Source organism: Sorex araneus, chromosome 8 (assembly GCF_027595985.1).
Source record: "Sorex araneus isolate mSorAra2 chromosome 8, mSorAra2.pri, whole genome shotgun sequence".
In the NCBI taxonomy this organism is placed as follows: Eukaryota; Metazoa; Chordata; class Mammalia; order Eulipotyphla; family Soricidae; genus Sorex; species Sorex araneus.
This window is the reverse complement of record NC_073309.1, coordinates 9,282,699-9,306,048: the sequence shown is the minus strand read 5'-3', so window position 1 is coordinate 9,306,048 and position 23,350 is coordinate 9,282,699. Positions and strand designations below refer to the sequence as shown.

The 23,350-nt window shown below is 43.6% G+C and overlaps 1 protein-coding gene across 1 annotated transcript in view; it reads left to right on the top strand.

Annotated features, from left to right (window-relative positions):
- Positions 1 to 297: 297 nt before the first annotated feature.
- Positions 298 to 23,350, top strand: part of AP1G1 (adaptor related protein complex 1 subunit gamma 1) — a 77,522-nt gene continuing 54,469 nt past the window's right edge. Inside the window, exon 1 of the mRNA XM_004600547.3 lies at positions 298 to 645. The gene's annotated coding sequence lies outside the window, so the exon portion shown is untranslated. The remainder of the gene's footprint in view (positions 646 to 23,350) is intronic.

The following is a 23,350-nucleotide window of genomic DNA, read 5'->3' as shown; positions in this document are numbered from 1 at the left end:
GAAAGCCCCTCTCCGAGGCGAGGACAGACGCTGGGATCTCCCGGGACTAGGTCGGGCTCAGGTGCGCTCCAAGACCCTCGCAGCCCTCCAGACCCCCCCGGCCCCGCCCCCTGCGGGTGGCCCCGCCCCCACCGCGCCGCTTCCTGGTCGCACAGCTTCCGCCTCCCGGCCTCCAGGCCCCGCCCCTTCCCGCCGGCCCGCGGAACCAATGTCCGTGGGCTGCGAGCGCGGCCGGATCTTTCTCGCTCAGACCCTTCGCAGCGGTGACTCGGCAGCTGCGTCTCGCGTCATCAGTGACAGCCCCGAACCCCCTGGCTACGCTTTGCGTCGCTCTGCCAGGAGCAGTCACCTCCTCCTTGACAAATAGTCCTCGGCGGGGGCCCCCGGTTCTCGGCTCCGGGGGGCAGGGAGGCGCGAGGGGTCGCCGTGAGGGGACGCGGCGTCGACCGGGAGAGGCCGGCAGGGACGGGAGCCGCCGCGGCCGGGCGCGAAGTTAGTTAAAAACTCCCTCCCCGCCGCCCGGGATCCCTCCGCCTGCAGTCGCGGTGGTGAGGCCGAGGGAGCCGCCATTTTGGATGTTCGGTTCCTGCTGCCGCTGCCGCCGCCGCCCCCGGAGCTGCCGGTTTCCTTCGAGGTTTCGGGCCGGTGAGTGTCACTCGCGGCGCCGAGGGCAGACGGCGTCTCTGGGCCCGCGGCCGCCGGGAGCGCCCGGCCGGAAGCTTTCTGTCGGTCCCGGGCGTGCGGCGCCCGGCTCCGGGGGGTGGGGGGGGCGGGCGAGCTGTGGGGGCCGAGACCGGGCCGGGAGGGGCCCGGCGCCCCGCGGGGAGGCGCCCCCGGCCCGGCCGACGTCCCCGCTGCAGCCTCGGCGGCGGAGGGGCGGCGCGCGGCCGCGTTCGTGCCGCGGCGTTGCCTGGCAGGTGGCCGGCCTCCTCGGACCAGTGACTTTGTCGAGGCTGCGCTCCTCCTCCGAGGGCTCCTTGCGGGGCGCCGGGGCACCGCGGGGCGGGTCCGCACCCCCCGGAGCCGGGCCCGTCGCGCCCGCCGCTGGAGCGACTCTCCTCGGCGCGCCCCGATGCCCGGTTCATCCCCGGCGGCCCCTGCAGTGCCGTCCGCCCCGAACCGGACGTCGCCCTCTTCTCCCGGGAACCCACTTCGGAGCAACTTCCGAACCCCGGGCTTTTCGCGCTTAAGGGTGCGTGTGTGCGTTTCGTGGGCTTGGTGGAATCTGGCGGCCACCCCCCGCCCCCCGCCCCCCTGGCTGCGAGCACAAGGCTGCTCACCTTGTTCTCTCCCAACTCCCGGGCGTGCGGGACGTCGGGTCGGGATGGGTGTCCCCATCCCCTCGCCCGCCCGGGTCCGGGAGGGTTTGCTGGTGGCCCCCGGCCGCGTTTGTAGCGGAGGGGCCGAGCCCCGCGCTCGCCGCGCGCGTTACTTCTGCGCTACGTGTTTGTAAAGCCGGTTACAGGGCGTTTAGGGGTGGCCGGGCAAGGCGGACGCTGTCAGAGGGTTTCTCCCCTGCCCGTCCCTGCCCTGGTGCAGAGCGCTTTGAGCCACACACTTTTTTTTTTTTGTCTTTTTTCTTGTGTCCCCCCCCTTCTGCCTGGGCAGGGAAAGCTGCCTATGAAAAGGAAGAGTCGGACGCAGGTGGAAAAGAACTTTTGTGTGTGGGGGTGGGGGGGTGCTGTTCGTTAACAGAAGAGAGAGGGTGAGGGAGGATTGCTTGCTGTTGGGAACTTTCGGGTGTTTTGTGCAACGATGATCTTTGCTGACAACATATAGATGTGCTTGAATCGTTCTTGCGTGTTGCGTCTTTCTGGGGAGTGGTCGGATTTTAGCTGTTCGAGTCCGCTGTTCCTTGTAGACAGTGCTTGTTAGACACGGCAACTCTGTTTTTGGTTTAAAAATAGGATCTCTGGGTACCCATCGTCTCACCACTTTAATTCCATGCAGTGAAGTAAGTTTACAGTGTAGCTTGCATAAGCATAAACAGCGTTTTACAGTAGTTCACTGGTATTTCCTACATTTCTAGTTAGGTGAGTGTGTTTGAATCACCTGTTTCATTTCAGCCTGGGTTTTCCGCCCCCCATCGACTAAGAGAAGTAATCTATGTGAGATTACTGTCCTATGACTGCTGAAATGTAAATTTAGAATTTGACCTGGATCAGATCTTTTAATACTTTTAATCCAGGTGTAAGTACATTATTCTTGTCAGGTTATCAGATAAAAATAATTTCTGGTACTTGTCCTGTGATGTCTCAGGAGAAGTGGAATGAGAAGTTGGAATGTTTTTATTTGAAATAGTGTACTTACTTCTTTAAAGGAGCTTTCAGAAATATGTTAGTTACTATTTGTGTATTTGTTCTGAAGCTGTGGAGTGTCTCTTGGTTTAAGGGAACTGTCAAACTCGACCTCCACGGAATACACATTCTTTTATGAAGTAGCAGCTTGTACTTGCAGAAATGTGCCAATTCTTAGTTACACTTTTAAAGCAAGGGCTTTTTTGGGTGTGTGTCTGTGAGGGAATCGGGCCACACCAGGAGATGCTCAGGGATTACTCCTGGTTCTGCCTTCAGGGATCCCTTCTAGCTTGCTCAGGGGACCCTGTAGGGTGCCAGGGGCTGAACTCAAGTCTGCCTATGCAAGGCAGGCACCTTACCTTCTCTCCTATCTTACCGGCCCCTGAAGCAAGATTTTTGAACATCTGTTTTATGGGTATAATTTAACTCTGTTCATTGCATGGTGCAGTGTGTACATACACCTCATTCATTCTTGGGTGGTTTGCACTGAATTGGAGAAAGTGTCCTTGAACCTTGCAAATTATAAAGAGAAGTACTGTTTAGTGAGCACCATTGATTTATCAGCACATACTTAAATGACTACTTTGTTTAAGCTTGAAATTAACTTTTTTAAAAAAAGAAACCTCAGAGTTAATGGTGGCCTTACCTGGCAGTGCTCAGTGCTTACTTTTGGCTCTGTGCTCAGGAATCACTCCTTGGGGCTCAGGAGACCATATGGGGTACCAGGGCTTGAGCCTAGGTAGGCCGTGTGAAAGGCATGTACCTGCTGTTCTATTGCTTTGGCCCCAGCAGTTCATTTCTCTCAAGAGCAATTATTTCTTCAATGGGATCGTGTCAATGACAATAGTTGTAAATTTGAGGATGAATTTTATAATAAAATTGATCAAGTACAAAAATTAAAAGCAAAGCCTTAGTGGTATTTAGGCTCATTGTTTTAAAAAGTCTTGAAATCAGTGGCATGCCAAAACAAAACCCACAGTTTCCTTGTGATTTATAAAAACCTTATATAAATGGGGGGGAAAAGTATTTTCCGAAAGATTATTTTTAATTAAAAAAATTGAATGGGAAACTGTTCCAAAACAGTTTTGGAATGCTTAATTCCCTTATTTGCATTTGATGTGGATTTTGAAATGCATATACAGCAAAACTTAATTGTATGAAAAGTTGAAAACTCGTTAGATTGAGTTTTAGAAAATCTAAAACTTTTACCTTCAAATTGCAACACTTTTAGGAAGTGTATCCATTTTCAGTGTAATTGTCAGTGTTTGCTCTAGAAACTGTTTCCAGTTCTTTCTTTTGACTTATTTGACCCTGTGTTTACTTTTACTGATTCTTTCATGCTGGATAATAAGTCGCAAGCAAGTACACAATTAAGAGAACTTTTAGATTAGCCCAAGCCATTATATTTCATGGCTATATATTTTGAAAATTATATCTTAGTCTAAAAATACTAGGGCTTTTACATTTGCCCACTGCCCCAGGTGATTCTCTGGGGACTGGTGGTGCAGTTGCTGGGGCTCTAACTTGGGCCTCCTGTGTGCAAAACATGCATTCAGCAGTGGGAGCCAGCTCTCTGGCCCAGCCTTTCTTTTTCCCATGTGAAAAATCTTACTTCAATAAACACAGTCATTTCTACCTTAGGGATAATGTGTAAGTTTTTTTCTTGGGCCCAGGGATATTGCTCAGTTTAGATTGCCTGTGTTACATGCATGGACCTTGAGTTACTCCCTGGCTCTGCCCATGTTGGTCAGACGTTCCTAGTGCTGCTGTGAAGATCTACTGTACCACATTGGTGTGTGATCTCGGACATGGCAACAACAAGGAAAAGAGAAGGGGGAGAATAATAATGAATGAATAAAGTTGTTGTGTCAAGCTCCCCCTCCCCCCTTCCCCCCACAGGAGTAACAAAACATTTAATTTAGTATGGGTTCTGGTTATTAGAAGAAAAATCTCTTGTCAAAGTTTGAGGAATCCTGAAATGATTCCTCAATAGAAGTGCAAGATAAAACAAAAATACCCATCCTTGTCATACTTACTGGGTCAGTATTAACTAAAACTTTGAAAAAAAAAAGAAAAAGTATGGTTTAGGATAATATAATTGAAACTGGAAATGACAGTTTAGTTAGTTTTTTTTTTTTGTTTGTTTTTTGGTCACATTGGCCATGCTCGGGTTGTTCCTGGCTCTGCACTCAGGAATTACTCCCAGGGGTGCTTGAGAGACCATATGGGATACCAGGGATTGAACCTGGATTGGCCCCATGCAAGGCAAACACCTTACTGCTAGCTTCCTTTTTTTTTTTTTTTTTTTTGCTTTTTGGGTCACACCCAGTGCACAGGGATTGCTCCTGGCTCTTGCATTCAGGAATTACTCCTGGCGGTGCTTGGGGAACCATATGGGATCCTGGGAATCGACCCTAGGTTGGCCGCGTGCAAGGCAAACACCCTACCTACTGTACTATCACTCCAGCCCCCTGGTAGCTTCTTTACAAGGGTTTTTTTTGTTTGTTTGTTTAATTGTTAACCTTGTTAAAAAAAAAAAAGCTTACAACATTGGAAAGAGAAAATTAATGTTACAAAGATCAGCAAAAAGTCTGGGAGGGAAATCATTAGTTTTTTTAAAGATGGGAAAAATATATGTGACCTTTGTACATTGTAAAAAAACTGAAGACATATTAAAGACTAGTACTTAATTTTTACCTCCTTCTCTTATTACAGTGAAACTGTCATAGTGCAGTCTGATATGAAGTTGTTTTGTTAACTATAGCTTGCTTGTATGAAAGTCCTTGTTTTTCAGTCTGTCTGGTTTTGAGGTAATGGTTTGGATTCTTGGCAGAGCAACTATTAGAAATACCTGAATTTAGGTCTTTAGATTGTAAAAACATTTGCATCCCTCTAATTTTAAACTTTTAGGTTAAAATCAAGATTCAAAGAATAGACATGGTATACTTTTTGATTATGATATCTAAATTTTGTAAATGATCACATACTTGTACAGCTGAGTTAAAGGTGTTCCATTAATTTCAAGGTTAAGAAAGTTAATTTTTGTTTTTGGATCACACCTGACTCTGCTTAGTACTCCTGACAGATTTGGAGCACCAGATGGGGTGTCAGGGATCAAACCCTGGTCTGCTGTGCAAGGCAAGTGCCATACTTAATGTACTATTGCTCTGTCCCAGGAAATTAGTTTTAAAAATCTGCTCAAAGATTTGGTCCTCTTACCCCATATTGAAGTTTTTGAAAATGATGCTCTTAAAAATATGTTGAAAATATTAGAGATGAATGGGAGACTGAATATAATTAGGCACACTATTAGTTTAATTGTTAAGAGTTAATCGAACCTTTGATGATACTAGGTTTTTGGTAGGCTTATGGAAGTAAATCTGATTTAAGAAGAAAGAGCCTAGTATTGGTTGGACGCTACTCCAGGTGTGGTACTCCAGAGTCTGAAATACTCAAAAGACCATGACATGCAGGGGATTGAGCCTAGAGCTTCTGCATGTAAAGTATGAGCTTCTGCCCTTTGACCCTCTCTCTAGCCCCAGTGTATGAGATTAAAAAGAAAAAAGGTTTCTATCAACCAGTGAAGGCATAGACTCTGTATTTTCTTTAAAACTCTATATTTTGAGCTTACTCTGTAGACCAGAGGTTTCCAGAGTTTATTAGGTTACTGTCCTCTTTTCAGGAAAAAGCAAACAAACAAGAAAACTTGGTGCCCCCTCTGGATACATACCTTCTCTGAGTGAACAGGCAGAAAGCATCCCCCAATTGCCCCTCAAGCTCCAGCTGCCCTGGATCGGTCCAAGACCTGGTGGTGGCAAGGTGAGGGCTGTGTTGCCCACTTTGGTAAAGGCCCATCTGAGCCTTGCTGCTTAGATGATGGGTGGCAGTCCCCATAGTGGGTAACGTGCCTTGTTTTGTTTTTGAGCCACACCTGGCAGAACTGATTGGGGAAGGGGGTCTGCTCCTGGTGGGGGCCAAGCGGTGCTGGGGACCAAACCCCTGCCTTCAGTATGCAAAGCATGCACGCTGCCTGTTGAACTGTCTCCCTTGCTTGGAGTCATGGAACCTTAAACTTGGTTTAAAATAAACATTTTATGATTTATTGTAATTTAAAAAATTTGTATACCTATTTTATATACTTAAGTACTTGGGCTTGTATATAGTAATTTCTCGGACGAAAAGGGGTCAAGTCTAAGGTCTTGGGAGGACCAGACAGTGCTAGGGATCAGTTCTGATCTTTCTATATGCAAAGCACTAGCAGCAGCCCTTTAAGCATCTCCCTGGTCCACAGAGTAAGTTTAAGAAGCCCTGATCTAGAGAACACCTGTGCCTGCACTCTTCAGCATGGCTTCCTCGGTTTAGTAAACTACCTTACTTAGAAATTGTTTGTTGGGGCTGGAGCGATAGCGCAGCGGTAAGGCGTTTGCCTTGCACGCGGCTGACCCGGGTTTGATTCCCAGCATCGCATATTATGCTTGCACTTTGGTTCTCAAGTGCACACACACTATTGTCAGTGGGCTGGCATGCATGCTTCCATGAGGGAGGCTCAGGTTCAGTCCCTGACACCTCAAGGTCCCCCAGGCATTGCCAGGAGTGACTCTTTTACACAGAGCTGGGAGTAGTCCAAAAACAAACACAAAATTGAAAAACCTTTATATTATTAGAAATTAATAAGTGATATTGATTACTTATTAAAGTAGAATGAGGAAATAGCTTACAACTATATATATATATCTTTTTGAGGGGGCACACTCAGGTACTCGGGGCTTACTCCTGACTATGCTCAGAGATCACTTCTGATGGTGCTTGGGGGATCATGGGATGGTGGGGATTGAACCCAGGTTGGCTGTGTTCAAGTCAGACTCCCTACCTGCTGTATTGTCTCTCTGGCCCTTATAATGACGTGTATGTGTATATATATTTTTTCTTTTCCTTATTTTTTTTGGGGGGGGGGCACACCTAACTATGCTCAGGGCTTACTCCTGGCTCTGCTGTCAGGAATCACTCTTGGTGGTGATCAGGGAACCATGTGGGATGTCAGGGATTGGTGTGCAAGGCAAGTAATACCTCTCTGGCCCCAGAATTATATTTTAACAGCCTTTGGTTGTATTATTTTGACTTACACATACTTAGCTTTTCACTGTTCTTTGAATACACTGTTCTTTCAGTTTCAAGGTACTTGCTCTGTCCTTACCTGGAATGCTTGTCTTTGACCCTTCCAGTTTGTGAACCTATTCCTCTTTCCCTTTTCCTTCAGGCATATGGAGGTGTGACACCTTTTTAGTACATGTTAAATTGTCTCTTCCTGGAGCTCTTGGAGGACATCTCTGACATACATAGTATGGTGCCTGGCATAAAATAACTGCAGAATGAAGGTTATAGGAATGAAAGTAATATGGAAAAAGTGTTTATGTATTCAGGCATGGTAATTGAAAATGTGCTCAAGTCAAAAGCAGAGTCCTGGAGCATATGCTGCCTGGGCCCATGCATGTGTATGCTTGCACCCGCGTGGCTGAGCACATGTGTCACCCGCATCTCTCCTCTTGAGATGTATACTTTCATGCTTTCATACTTTTGTGTCTAAAGCTGGTTATGTGTAGGGGCTTCCTCCACCCTTGGAGAAGCCTGCGTTCTCCTTTGAGTGCGTTATTCTTACTGTTCTCTCTCCCACTTATCCCTCCCTCCCTCCCTCAGAAACTTCTGAATAAAATCTATTTACTTAAAAAAAAAAGCACAATTAAAAAAAGCACAATTTACTTAAAAAAAAAAAATCCAGAGTCCTGGATTGTGGGAGTCTACTGCAACTCATCTGATTGATAGTGTTGATAACATTGAGGTTTAGAATTTGGGTTTCGAAAGCATATGTAGGGCCAAGAAGATAGCTCAAGTGTTAGAGCACATGGCTGGCATGTGTGAGCATTCTGAGTTTTACCCTCAGTATTTCACCCACACCCAGCACCTCTGGAGTCGCTCTAGTGACCTCTGAGCAATTAAACTTGAACCATGAGGGCTGAGCATCGAAGTGAGCAAGCAGCTTCCTTACTCCTGCACTGTTATGTGTGGTCTCTAGGGAAAACATGCAACACATTTTGTCCATGTGTGTGAACATTATTTAATTTTTCTTGTTTGCTAGCGATTGAGTGCAGGGCCTCACAATCGGACGGCAAGTGCTGTACCACTGAACCACATTTGCAATCCTGAAAATACTGTTTAGGCATTTAAATCTGAGATTGGAATTCTCTTTGGGGTCCACACTTGGGGGTTCTTGGGGGGTATTCATGTCTTAGTCTTTGGTGGTTATTTCTAGTGATGCTCAGGGACCATGCAGTGCTGGGGATTGAACCTAGGCCTAGGTCTCCTGCACACAAGGCATGCATTCAGCACCACTATGGCTATAACCCCTGAAACTGACATTCTTTTCTTGTGATTCATTTCTCCTCCATTCCTCTATTTTGGGACATTTGTGGTACTTGGGGACCTCTCCTTGCCTGGTGTTTGGGGTTGCAACTAGAGGTGGTTAGGGAACTACAGGGATATCAGACATCTGACATGGCCTCTGGCACTCAAAGCTGGCACTTGGCTTTTGAACTTTCTCCCAGGTTTGTTATGCAGAAATTTCAAGTGACAGTAAAGGAATTTATTCTTGCTATCTTTTTTCTTTTGAATACTTATTATGTAATTTATTATGCTGAGGACATCTGTATCACTGTTATCCTGTTGCTCATCGATTTGCTCAAGAAGGCACCAGTAACGTCTCCATTGTGAGACTTGTTGTTACTGTTTTTGGCATATCGAATATGCCACAGGTGGCTTGCCAGGCTCTGCCAGATGGGCGAAATACTCTCGGTAGCTTACCAGGCTCTCCGAGAGGGGCGGAGGAATCGAACCAGGGTTGGCTGCATGCAAGGCAAATAACTGCCCACTGGGCTATTGCTCCAGCTGAGGAGATCAGTAGAAGTTAAATGCTTCAATCTTTTTCCTCCAAATGAAAATTTATTAATAATTCCATGATTTGCTATTGACTCTCCACTTTGATTTTGAATGACACTTTTGTAATGCCGAGGGATTTTTTGTGTTAACTTTTTATTTACAAAGTAATAATAAAAATAAAAATAGGTGTCCATTGTAATAAACATTTAAAAAATTATTTTTGGCCACCTCAGTGGTACTCAGCTTACTCCTGGCTCTGCACTTAGGGATAACTTCTGGTGGTGCACAGGGGATCATGAGGGATGCTGGAGAGTAATCCCAGATCAGTCATATGTAAGGCAAGTGCCCTGCCTGCTGTACTCTTGCTCCAGCCCCTAAGTAAGACATTTTTTAATAAAGCAGTTTGTTTTCACCAACCCTTTCATTAGTACAATCATTTTACTAGATTATTGTGTATATTTCATTATTTCTCTCCATGCTTGGTCAAATACTACATGCTAACATAAATGTGCATTTATGGAAATTTGTTTTTACAAAAAGAAGATACATATAATTGTAATTTTATCTTGTTATAAGTATTCCTATTGTGTCTCCTAGTGTGGATGTACCATACCATTTTTGAACATTGTTTCCATGTTTTGCCACTACAAAGTGATACAGTAAATGTCTTTGTAGACATTACCTTGTTTGCTCCTGATGCTTTTATTTCTACAGATTAATGTTTATAAGGTAGAGTTTCTAGGTTAAAGGAAATATATTATAAATATTATAAATGTTATTGTTGCCAGTTACTCTTTAAATAGGTTGTCGTTCACTATCTAATGACAATAATAATAATTCCTGCACTCAGGAATTACTCCTGGCACTGATTTGGGGACCATATGGAATACCGGGGATCATGTACTATCACTCCAGCCCCATTATAAGTTTTTTTTTTTAATCTTGTAGGAGCATCTTATAGCTTATTCATTCAGATAAATGCACAGAGGTATTTATCTGGAGTTAACCTTCCAATCTTGTGAAGTAGGGAGGTCTTAAATTTTCTTTGTATGGTAAGTTAGCCATGCGGGAGTTAAATAAAATCATCCTTTCTCTTATCTCAAAACTTCCCAAATATGTTTTTATTCTATTTCTGGGTATTGTTTTTCTCTCTCTCTCTTTTTTTTTTTTTTTTTTTTTGCTTTTTGGGTCACACCTGGCAATGCATAGGGGTTACTCCTGGTTTTGCACTCAGGAACTACTCCTGGCAGTGCTCAGGGGACTATATGGGATGCTGGGAATCGAACCCAGGTCGGCCGCATGCCAGGCAAATGCCCTACCTGCCGTGCTATTGTTCCAGCCCTGTTTTTCTCTTATTTTAAGTACAACTTTATAGTAAAGTAACTTCTATGAAGAAAAGCTTCTAAGAAAAGTTATATAAATTTTTGTCTACTTTAAACACTGCTATTATCATCATGTATATTTTGTGTATTTTGGTGCCGGGGATTGAGCCCAGGACTTTGTACTTGTCAGGCATGGACTCTACTAAGTGAGCCCTGTCCCCAGTCCAAAGCATTTATTCTTTTATCTTTATTGATTGAAAATAATTCTGTTGAGTTCAGAAAACCTCTAAAGAGCCTACTGCTTGAACTTGCACTACATTCGTATATTAATTTTGGGTTGCCTGACTTTTTCCATACTATGGTAACTTACATTTATCAGTGTTGTTCTAGTTTTAGGTCCTTAATAAAAGTTCTATGAATGTAACTTTATTTTCCTCTAGTTTCTTTTCTTTTTCTTTGTGAGCAACACCTGGCGGTGCTCAAGGCTTACTTCTGGCTCTGCACTCAGGAGTCATTCCTGGGAGTGCTCAGGAATTACTACTGTGCTATTGCTCTGGCCCTACGTAGGTATTGCTTTTGGTTGGCTGTGGTCGGTAGGTTTCCAGAACAGTGTTGCTCTGGGGCCACTCTGGAGGTGAGGGTGCTAGAGCCTGGCAGGCCTGGGGCATTTTCAGGAGCCTCTCTGGCAGAACTCAGAGAGCACTGTGGTACTGGGGATCAAACTGGGGTTCTTACATATGTGGGACATGTGCTCCTCCACTTTGAGCTCTTTCCCTGGTCCCTATTTTTTATATATGTATATACTATATGTATATTTTTTCTTTTGGGTCACACCTGACAATGTTCAGTGATTACTCCTGGCTCTGAACTCAGGAATCACTCCTCTGTGCTCAGGGGACCATATGCAATGCCTGGGATTGAACCTTGGTCAGCTGCATGCAAGGCAAACACCCTACTGCTATACTATTGCTCTGGCCCCTATTTTATAGTTTTTGACACTACTGAAGTGAAATTTTCCCAGTCCCTGTCTAATGGTAGAAATGAGTTAAAAATGAATCTTTACTTTTCTAAGGACTCCCTTTCTTGGTATTCATCATTAACAAAACTTGGCTTCACGAAGGATATGATAAGAGAAAATTTTGTCCCTTTCTCCTTCCATCAGATCATCTCTTCTCTTCATGGCTTGTCACTTCCTTGTCGATGTTGTTGGATGTGCTGGGTCACACTTATGCCTGGTTGTGGTGTGCACCAGGTGTCGTACGTCTGGTTTTAGTGCTTAGATACTTGACTGGTGCTTGTGCACTTGACTGGCTGCTTGCACACCTGCTTGCCTGGGATTTTACACCTGTAAAATCTGCACATTCTGCTTGTGTTCACCAGTGGTTGGTGTGGTATTCACACACGTCTTTACCAGAGGTGCACTTGCCTGGCTGTGGTGAGTGAACATCCTTTAATTATGACACAGTTGGAGATCACAGGAGGCGTCTGGGGTCCCAGATAGCAGAGCTCCCAGGCTCACACAGTAGAGGTGTCGGGACCACACTTAGGCTATTAAGAGGCACCAAGGACCCTGGACCCCTGTATTAAATCACTTAACCACACCCTCCTGGTCTGCTTCCCTTTGTTGTTATTGTTATAGTAAGATTTTGAGAGGCCTGAGAGATAGTACAGCAGGCAGGGCACTTACCTTGCACACAGTTGACTTGGGTTCAATCCTCAGCACCCCATATAGCCCCCTGAACACTGTCAGGAGTGATCCCTGGGTGCAAAGCTAGGAGTAAGTCCTGAGCATTGCCAGGTGTGACCCTTGGCTCCTCCCCCGCCCCCAACCAAAACCCCTCAAATAAAAGAAACTTTTTTGGAGGGATTTTGGAGTCTGAAAGGTAGATAGTTCAGCAGTTAGAGTTCATGCCTAACATGCATCCAGCCTGGTTTTGAACTGGTACCACATGGTCTCCTGAGCATATCCAGATGCAGTCATAGAGGTTTGGATACTGCTGGGTATGACCCTGGAGGCCTTTTGTACTGGTGGGTGGCCTGGGCACCCCTGGCCTAGGAGCCAAGCAGCATTGTCTCTTTGGGCCCTCTCATTGAGCTACTGTCGGTTAGTTGAGAATCACCAGTGGGATCCCTGGGCCTCCTGAGCACTGCTTGGGAGGTCCCCAGCCTTCTCCCCCCACCCCCAAATACAACAACAAACTAAGATTCCTCCCACTCCACACCACCCCCGAACTGGGGAGGTAGCTCAGGTGGTAGAGCACATGCCTGGCATGTATGTGGCCCTGAGTCTGATCCTGTTGCAGGCACCTCAGAGCCACTGGACTGCCCAGTGCTGTGCCTTGCCCCTCGCCACCTAGGACCATTGTGGGTGGGCCCTTACATACCTCAAATTCTGTTTTAAGAATTTTGTGGTAGTTTATTGTGATGCCTCTGAATGCTTTAGCTAATAATACTAAAATTGGAAGAGTGCAAAATTGCTTTTCATTTTATTAGTGTCAAATTAGATGTTTATCAATATTTATTTGGTCTTTGTTGCTTTTTGTTCAACTTAATACACTTGAATTGTTCAGTAGGCACATTGCATTTATATACATTTATCTGGTTTTTAAACCTCATATTTGGTCACTTTTGTCTATGGATAGTTAGACATAAAGGAATATTCTTGTGGCATCCTTTCTCCTGCCCCCCGCCCCCCTTCGTTGATGTGATAACTGGTGCTTGGACACAATTAATTGTGGTGCTTGGTTGTGTCCTCTGGGGGTTGGTCATCTTGTTGTGGTGCTTGCACATGTCCATGATGCTTGCCACTTATCACATAACTTCAGTTATAGTAAGTGCACTTGTGCATTTTAGGGGTTGTGCTCTTCAGTGGTATTTGTTTCTTTTCTTCTTCTTGGGTCACACCCCACAATGCACAGGGGTTACTCCTGGCTGTGCACTCGGGAATTACTCCTGGCAGTGCTCAGGGGACCACATGGGATGCTGGGGATAGAACCCGGGTCGGCTGCATGCAATGCAAATGCCCTACCTGCTGTACTATCACTCTGACCCTCTTCAGTTGTGTTTCTTGCACACATTGGAGTGTGCTGGAGATGGCACATTTTGTTGTGGTGCCAGAGATCCCAGAGTTGCTGGGATTTTGTCTGGTGCACGAGGGTTGCAGCTGGGGTGCAAACTCCTAGCCTCACACGTGCAGGGCATGTGCTTTAATCACTGAGTTATCACTGGGCACCATCCCCGCTCCCACTCTAACAGCCTTTTTTTTTTTTTTTTTTTTTTTTTTCTTTTTGGGTCACACCTGGCTCTGCACAGGGGTTACTCCTGGCTCTGCACTCAGGAATTACTCCTGGCGGTGCTCAGGGGACCATATGGGAAGCTGGGAATTGAACCTGGGTCAGCCTGGGTTGGCCGTGTGCAAGGCAAGCGCCCTACCCGCTGTGCTATTGCTCCAGCCCCTCTAATAGCCTTTTAAAGAAGATACCTATGTTTTAGGGGAGAAAGTGCTAAGCACGTCTCAGTTGATTGGCCGGAGAGGGCATGGTGATAACTGGCTGTATCACGCTTTATACAGCCTAGTTCTTTAGTTTTGAAATTAGTTTTAGTAGTTCCAGGGATGATGCAGCCACATCAAACTCTTATGTATAAGTGAGAACAAATGTGTTATTCACAAGAGGTTATGCTTTTATACTGTTTTCTACTTTTTTTTCTTGTGTGGAGGTAAACGGGAGGCAAGGTACTTGACCTGTCTGTCCATTCTGATGAGTTTTCGTCAATCAGAAAGTTGTATGAGAATTGCACTCTGAGCTTGCATCAAGAGCATATGAAGTTGGGATGTCTTGAGTGTTTCTTCTAGGCCATGGTGAAACCTGATGAATGAATTGTCTCTTGGGGCCAAAGTAATAGTACAGCAGGTAGGACATTTGCCTTGCGCATGGCCAACTCGGGTTCCATCCCTGATATCCCATATGGTCTCCCGAGCAACATCAGAAATTTTTTTTTTTTTGGGGGGGGGTCTATCGCTCTATGTGCTATCGCTCCAGCCCCAGAAATTATTCTTGAGTTCAGAGTCAGGAGTAAGTCCTGAGCACTGCCAGCGATGTGCCAACCGCCCCCCCCCCCAACACACACACCAGAAAAACAAAAAAAACAAAGAAAAAACTGCCCGTGTCCCTATAGTGGTATCTGCCTTTTCAGCTACTAAAATTCTTACCCCAGTTTTAATCTCTTGTTTAAATAGTGAAGTGTTAATACTGTTCTTTTCCCCCTGCCCCTCTTTTAAAATACCTCCCTTCTGTGAATACATTTCTTCAGACAGGGGAAATAGATATACACTGTCACCTCTTCCTCTTCTTTCTCCTACTTAAAAAAGGAAACCCACAGAAACTCATGGATAGTGAAAACCCCCAGTAAATCAGATTAATGGCAGTTGGTACCTGTGAGGATATTAGGAAATAAAGTTTGAAGCATAAACTGATTTTTAATTTCACTGTTTCCACGTTTTGCAAGTTTTAAGTGCATTAAAGCAACTCAGATAAACATTAAATTGACATCTGATAAAAGGATTTGGTGTGCAAGTTTAAGTATGGAAATTGGCAACAGGCTATAAAGAATGCTAGGGGAAAAGTGCAGTAAATTCTTTGTTTTGTTTCTGGGCCACACCCAGTGGTGCTAAGGCGGTTATTCCTGGCTCTGTGCTCAGGAATCACTCCTGGCAGACTGGGGTACCGTATGGGATGCTGGAATTTGAATCCTGATCAGCTGCATACTATCTACCTGCTATACTGCAGCCTGGCACAGTAACTTCTTTTGGAGGATTTTGCCTAATGTTGACTTAGAGCCCTTAAATATTGTAGTCATACTTAAAAATCTGTGACTGGATATTACATAGTCGTAAGTGTCAGAGTTAGTTGAACCCTTAACTTCCTGAGCCTTTGTATTTAGTGAGAAAAACATTATAGTTTTTGTGTTGTCTAGAAAAGGAGTTAATTTTGGGCTGGGGAGAGCTCAGAGGGCCTGTGCTTTGAATTTTGGAGGCCAGGGAGACCTGGGCACCACATGGTCCCCAGTCTAGCACAGGGAGTAGCCACTGAGCACCGCGTTGTGTGGCCCTGAAACAGACAAAAACCAGAACATTTTATTTTCTTTGTAGAGGAGGAGGAGGAGGAGGATTGGACCACACCAGGAAGTGCTCCAGGGTTATTCCTGGCTTTATTCCAGGGCTCAGTAACCCCTGACAGTGCCTGATTAGGGACCATATATATGTTGTCAGGGATTCTAACCAGGATCAGCCTTGTGCAAGGCAAGCTCTTTAACCCCTGTCTCTTTGGATCCTCTTCTGGATCCTTTGCTTTTAATTTAGGATTTATTTTTGGATTTTTGGTGTTAATAGCTCAGAGTTCATGGTCTGATAGTGTGAGTTCAGAAGAACAAAGAAAGTTAATGGAAAAGTCAGCCCTTGTATGTTTGTATATCAGCACTGGATCTGCGATGAAAACCACTAAATAGAAGACTGGGTTGAATCCCTTATCATAGCTATGTGTGAGCAATCTATAAACATTCTCTTTTCTTTGGAAAGAGCAAGTATATTTCTCACTACTCCCCTCCCGTCCTGCTCACCTCGTGGTGATCATGGGGACCATATAAGGTGTTGGGGACCTGGCCACAGCCACATGCAGGGCAGATGGCTCACTTTCTGTACTCACTGTGGCATTACATTTCTTTAGAGAAGACTGTTTTAGCATTTAGATTTCAATAAATACCGTAGTAATCAAGTTCCTGCTCTTTCAGGCAAGGGAAATAGAGTGATAAACCAACAAGGGAGTTTTATGTTTAAGTGGAAAAAGCAGGCATTTCAAAGAGAAAAAGGTAATCATGGCCTTAGTGTTGCTTTTACTGTAATAAGGAAAATCTTTATCCCCTAAAGAAATTTGTGGAGATTTTAGAGAATAACCTTTTCCCTTTATGGTGATTAATTTTAGGAGAAAATATGTGGTCATTATCTCTTATCTTGGTGCTTAGAAATTTTTCGAGTAGTTATGATTACTCTGGGTATATAATCTAGTGTAAACTTCAGAATCTCCTTGTTTATTGTGTGTCGTGTGTTGTGTATGTTTGTGTGTGTGTGTGTGTTTTTGGGCTACACCCAGCAGTGCTCAGGAGGAATTCCTGATTCTGTGCTCTGGAGTGATCCCTTGCAGTGCTGAGGAGACCATGTACAACGCTGGGATGGGATTGGGGTCTGTTTCATGCAAGGCAGATATAAGGGATGAGCTAGGGTTTCATGCATCTCACTGTCCCTTATACTGCCTTACCTTTTATACTATTGTCTTACCATTTTTGATAGAAAAAAATCTCAAAACTGAATTCTCTTTCCTTTATATTCATGTTATTCTTTTGAGAATTTTATTTATTCTTTTGAGAATATAAGAGAATTTTATATTCAGTTCTCTTTCCTTTAAGTTCATATTATCAAAGAACCTTCATAAACTAGAAATGCATTTTCCTAAGTCACATTTCCCAAATACATTTTAGTGAGTCATTTAAAATTTTTTTCTATGCTCTTTTAAAACAATTTGTGGGGGCTGGGGCGATAGCACAGCAGGCAGGGCGTTTGCCTAGCATGTGGCCAACCCCGGTTCAAACCCAGCATCCTATACGGTCCCCCAAGTACCGCCAGGAGTAATTCCTGAGTGCAGAGCCAGGAGTAACCCCTGTGCATCCCTGGGTGTGACCCAAAAAAGAAAAAGAGTTCTTTGTTGGAGGGTAGTTTGTTCTCAGCAGTGCTGGGGGAATCGTTAGGTGTCAGGTATCAAACTGGGTCACTTGGTGCAAGACAAGTGCCGTGATGCCTGTATTATTTCTCTAGCCTCTTCCTTTTCATTTTTGTACTAATAAATACTACTTTTTTTTTTAGTTTATTTTGCTTTTTTGGTCACACCCGGCGATGCTCAGGGGTTACTTCTGACTTTGCACTTAGGAATCACTCCTGGCGGTGCTCAGAGGACCATATGGGATGCTGGGAATCGAACCAGGATCAGCAAATGCCGTACCCACTGTGTTATTCCTCCAGCCCCTGAAGTTGTTCTTTTAATATGGGGCCCACACCTGGTAGACCTATAGGGTTTTTCACCTGGCAGAATTTAGGTGAGGGTTATGTGGTAGCAGGGATTCAACTCAGGGTTTCACATGCTTGAATTACATCCCTAGCCTCCCCCCCTCAAATTTTACAGATTTTTATAAATTGATTATTTCACAGATTAAATTTTCTCTTTCATACGGTTGTCATCGTTATGATTATTATTTTGTAGTGCCCTGGATATTGAGGGCGCTTGCCTTGCACTCAGCCCATCTGAGTTCTGTCCCCAACACCCATATGGCCCTCTGACCCTGCCAGAAGTCAGCCCTGATTATTTATAGCTGCATTTGGCCTAAAAACCATAGGTTTTTTTTTTTTAGGTGCTGTGGTTTACAATATTATTTATGATAGGGTTTCATGCATCTCACCGTCCCTCACCACACTCCCGCAGAATTTCTGTCCACTTCCCTCCACCATTGTCCCAGTGTCCCCTCCATCCTGATCCGCTCCAATTCTTTTCCACATATGAGAGAAATCATTCTGTATCTGACTCTCCTGACCAACACACTCAGCACAATACTCTACAGGTCCATCCTCATTGCAGCAAATGGCATGATTTCATCTTTCCTTATGATCGAGTAGTATTTTATTGTGTCTATGTACCATATGTACCATCGTTATTTTTCCTCCCCCATAGTTTCTTTCTCTGGTTATCTGTTCTTGGACATAAGATTTTTTCCAGATTTTGGCTAATTCCAGGTCATGAATGTTTTTTCCTATTTCAAGTTTTTTTTTTGAAACTTTATGTTTTATGTTCAGTTCTATGATCCATTGTGAGTTAATGTTTGTTGTATAAAGTGTGAGATTTAAGCTGAGGTTCCTTTTTTTTTAATGCCACACCTGGCAGTGCTTCAGGGACTGTACTGGCTCTGTCTCTTTGCTCAAGAGTGACCTCTGGCAGTTCTTGGGGGACCATATGCCATGCCAGGGATCAACACCTTGGCTGTTTGCAAGGCAAGTGCTTTACTTCCTGTACTCTCTTTCTAGCCTTGGAGATTCATTTACTTTTTTTTTTTTTTTTTTTGTATTTGATGTTGGTTGTGCTATGCATTGAATTATTTTTAGTATTACCTAACTTTATTTTCTTATTTCGTTTTTTGGGCCACACCTGGTGATGTTTAGGGGTTACTCTGGTTCTTCCCTCAGGAATTATTTCTGCTGGTACTTAGGGTACCATGGGAGGCTGGGAATGAACCTGAGTCAGCCGCATGCAAGGTTAGTTCGCTCTACCCACTGTATTAACTCTCCAGTCCTCACTATTACTTAGTTTTAGATTGAACATTTGTGGTAATATTTCCTCCTGTTTTTTTTTCCCTTTTTGGGTCACATCGTCGATGCACAGGTGCTTGGGGGACCATATGGGATGCTGGGAATCGAACCTGGGTCGGCCATGTGCAAGGCAAATGCCCTACCTGCTGTGCTACTGCTCCAGCCCCCCTCCTTTATTCTTGATATTGTAAAATATGTTATTTATAATTTGGTGAGAGGTTTATTGATTTTATTAGGGTTTTTTTTTATATATATAAAGAATCAGCTTTTGGGGGCTGGAGCAATAGCACAGCGGGTAGGGCGTTTGCCTTGCATGTGGCCAACCCGGGTTCGATTCCCAGCATCTCATATGGTCCCCTGAACACCGCGAGGAGTAATTCCTGAGTGCAAAGCCAGGAGTAACTCCTGTGCATGGCTGGGTGTGACCCAAAAAGGAAAAAAAAAAAAGAATCAGCTTTTGGCTTATTTGACTTGGCTCCTTTAAAAAAAATTCTCTATTGTTTCATATTTGTTTTTCCTACTACTTTTGGATTTACTTGCTCTTTTTCTAATTTCTTAAAGTAGAATCATTTGAGGTATTTTGTTATGACATAAGTCATTTAACGACAGACATTTCCCTCTAAGTCTTTAGTATTTATCACAAATTATGAGTAATGTGTTTGTTTTATTTAGTGTATTGTTTAATTTCCAAGAACTTGCAGATATATGCAGTGTTTTTATTTTTAAACTGATTTTTAATTTAATTCATAGACAGTATATATGATTTCCACTCACATAAATTTATTGCTCTCCTTCTCTCTCACCAAATCATCCTTCCGTCTGTCTTCAGGAATTTCTGTCTGTAGGGCAAGGGCATATCTTTCTATTGTTGTGATGGTTCAGTCCAGTTTGTTGATGATGACATTTGAATCTTCTATATTCTATTTGTCAGTTTTTGCTGCATATATATCCTTTTAAAGCACAATATGCTCTTAGGATTGTTGTGTTTTCTTGGAAAGAGGGAGGTTTTCTTTCCACAATTTTTAGGTGACTGCTGGACTGTTACTGCCTTTGGATAATTCCGTAGTGTAGGAGTGGAGAAGAAAAAAAGAGAGATTTTCCATTATCTTTGACCATTCTTTTCCTGCTTATTGGATCAGAAAGAGAGGCTTATTTATTTATTTAAAAATTAGAGTTCCATCTCTCTAAGAGAACAATTCTAGGGTTTGGGTGCTGCCATTAATCTAGGCTGGGCTATATTGGAGGAAAACCTTTTTTGCTAATTATTAATCTTTTGCCAATTGAGTGGAACTTCCAATTTGGCTCTCCTTTTCTAGTCTGATTATTGTCACTGCTTTTCAGAGTCCCTACGTCACTGTGGCTTATATTTTGTCTAGTTGCATTTGGGGGGAGAGACAGGAGTCTGTGCATTGTGTTCATGTTCTTTCTGAAATTAGACACTTTCTAGTTTTGATTTTAAGAAGTGTTTCTTGGGGCTGGAGCAATAGTACAGCAGGCAGGGCTCTTGCCTTGCATGTGGCCCACCCAGGTTTAATCCCCTCTGTTTCCTGACTATATTCCTGAGTACAGAGCCAGGAGTAATAACCCCTGAGCACCTCCAGGTCTCAAAAGAAGAATGTTTCCTGAAATAGATTAAAATCTTTCCTATGCTAATGAACCTTTTTTGATTCTTAAGATATTTTCTTGTGATATATAAAGAAATTAAGTAGTAGTAAATTGTCATAGCTCATGACGCCTTTTCTCTCCTTGACTCTAATCAAGAGCACCCTAGCATTGAAGGAAGAGTGCCAAGTCGAGGAATCACGAGACATTCATGAGTCAGGCTAGTAACTAATTCTGTAACCTTGTCCAAGGTAGATAACAGCCTGGAGCTTCAATTTTCTCCATAAAAGCTAGTGACATAACAATATTTCCATGCTGTTGTGATTGTTGGCTGAGAATTTTTCAGTTACCTTGTTTTTCTTACTTTTCCCCCCTGTTGGATTATGTGTTAAGAATGAACACCCCCACAACTTCCCCATTATTCTTTGCTTTGTATAGTCATTGAGGTCTTCATAGGAGAAAATTATTTTCTAACAGTATTCTTATTGATTTTGAGGTGGTTTTTTTTTTTCTTTGTGTGTGTCACACCCGGCGTTGCACAGGGGTTACTCCTGGCTCATGCACTCAGGAATTACTCCTGGCGGTGCTCAGGGGACCATATGGGATGCCGGGGATAGAATCCGGTTCGGCCTTGTGCAAAGCAAATGCCCTCCCTGCTGGACTACCGCTCCAGCCCCCTTTTTTAAGTTTTTAAAAACATTTTTTAATTTGATTTTGATTGATATTATTTGCATAGACTTTATTTGTTTCCCATGCATTAAGTTTGGGTTCTTACTTAAGTAAGGTTGTTTCCAAAAGCAAAAGCACTATACTTTGAACAGACAAAACTGGTATTGTATTTGTTGGTTGCTAAGATCTATAATAGCATTGTTTTTCTTATTATACTAGTTGATTATGTAGCGTATTGATTTTGCTTACTCTAAAATTTTTCATATGGGGCTGGTGCATAGCATAGCCGGTAGGGTGTTTGCCTTGCACGCAGTTGATCCGGCTTCGATTCCCAGCATCCCATATGTCCCCCGAGCACTGCCAGGAGTAATTCCTGAGTGTATGAGCCAGGAGTAACCCCTGTGCATCTCTGGGTGTGACCCAAAAAGCAAAAGAAAAAAATTTACATATATACTGGCCAGAAAGATAATACAGTGGGTAGGGTACTTGTCTTGCATGCTGCCGACCTGGTTTCTATCCCCAGCATCCCATATGGTCCCCTCAGCACCGTCATGAGTAATTTCTGAGTGCAGTGCCAGGAGTAACCCCTGAGCATCACTGGGGGTGCCCCAAAACAAACAGAAAATTTGCCTCTGCTTGGCATGTAGCCCACCACTTAAGTTATCCTCAGCACCTCCTGGGTTTTCTTATGAAAGCTTTTAATTTTTCACTTTGATGTTCAAGTCCATGATGTGTTTGAAATTAATTTTTGTGCATTTTTTATTTGGTTTTGGTGTCAGGGATCAAACCCAGGGGCTCATATATACAAAGCATGTGCTCCATGGCTGAACATCAGCCTTAAAATTCCCAAGCAAGAATTGTTTTGTTATGTGTGTTATAGACCAAGATTAAATTTTTCCATTGTAAAGATAACCAGTTGCACCAGTTCCATTGTTGATAACCAGTCCTTTCTCCTCGAAATAATCTTATCCCCTTTGTTAAATCAGTTTGAGTGCATATATGTATTCTAAGCCTGCTTGTTCCTACTCTTTCTTTCTTTCTTTCTTTCTTTCTTTCTTTCTTTCTTTCTTTCTTTCTTTCTTTCTTTCTTTCTTTCTTTCTTTCTTTCTTCTTCCTCTTTCTTTCTTTCTTTCTTTCTTTCTTTCTTTCTTTCTTTCTTTCTTTCTTTCTTTCTTTCCTTTCTTTCCTCCCCTCCCCCTCCCCTCCCCCTCCCCTCCCCCTCCCCTCCCTCCTCCCCTCCCCTTCATTTTTGGATTACACCTGGCAATGCCCAGGAGTTATTCCTAGCTCTGCACTCAGAATCACACCTGGGGTATTTAGGTGATCAAATGCTGGGAATCGAACCTGGGTTGATCTTACCCACTGTGCTAACTCTCCAGCCCCTTCTTCTATGGAATTCTTAAAGCTAGATAGTACAAATCTTCCAACTCTGTTTTATTTTTATTTTATTTATTTATTTTTCTTATTTTGGGTCACACCTAGCAATGCACACAGGTCACTCCTGGCTCATGCACTCAGGAATCAGCCCTGGCGGTGCGCAGGGGACCATATGGGATGCTGGGATTTGAACCTGGGTCGGCCGCGTGCAAGGCAAATGCCCTACCCGCTGTGCTATCACTCCAGCCCCGAACTCTGTTTTATTTTTGTAATTGTTTTGGTTGTTATAATTAGGTCTTCCATAGTTTTCTTCTTTTAAAATATGCAAACATGATACTAGTAATCTTATCCTTTGAAATTGGTTTATTAGACATTGTTTTATTAGACATTTATTAATTAGTCTATTAGACATCCACCTAACCTTCTTTAAAGATTGAATAGAACTTTGGATTGAGTTTCTTCCTAAGACGTTTTGATACTAGTGATACTCACATACTGGTTATTTTACTTTTTATTTTTTGAGTCATAGCTGGCAGTACTCTGCCCAGGGACCATTCCTGGAGGTTCTTGGAGGACTATATGCGGTACTGGGATTTTAATTGGGGTCAGCCATGTGTAAGACAGTTGTTTTAACCTCTGTACTATTTATTTCTCTGGCTCTGTTTTGTTTAATACTAACATTTTTATTTGTGTTCTCTCTGGAATTCAGCTTTGCCAAAAAAATTGCTGGATTTAATTAAAAGAAATTT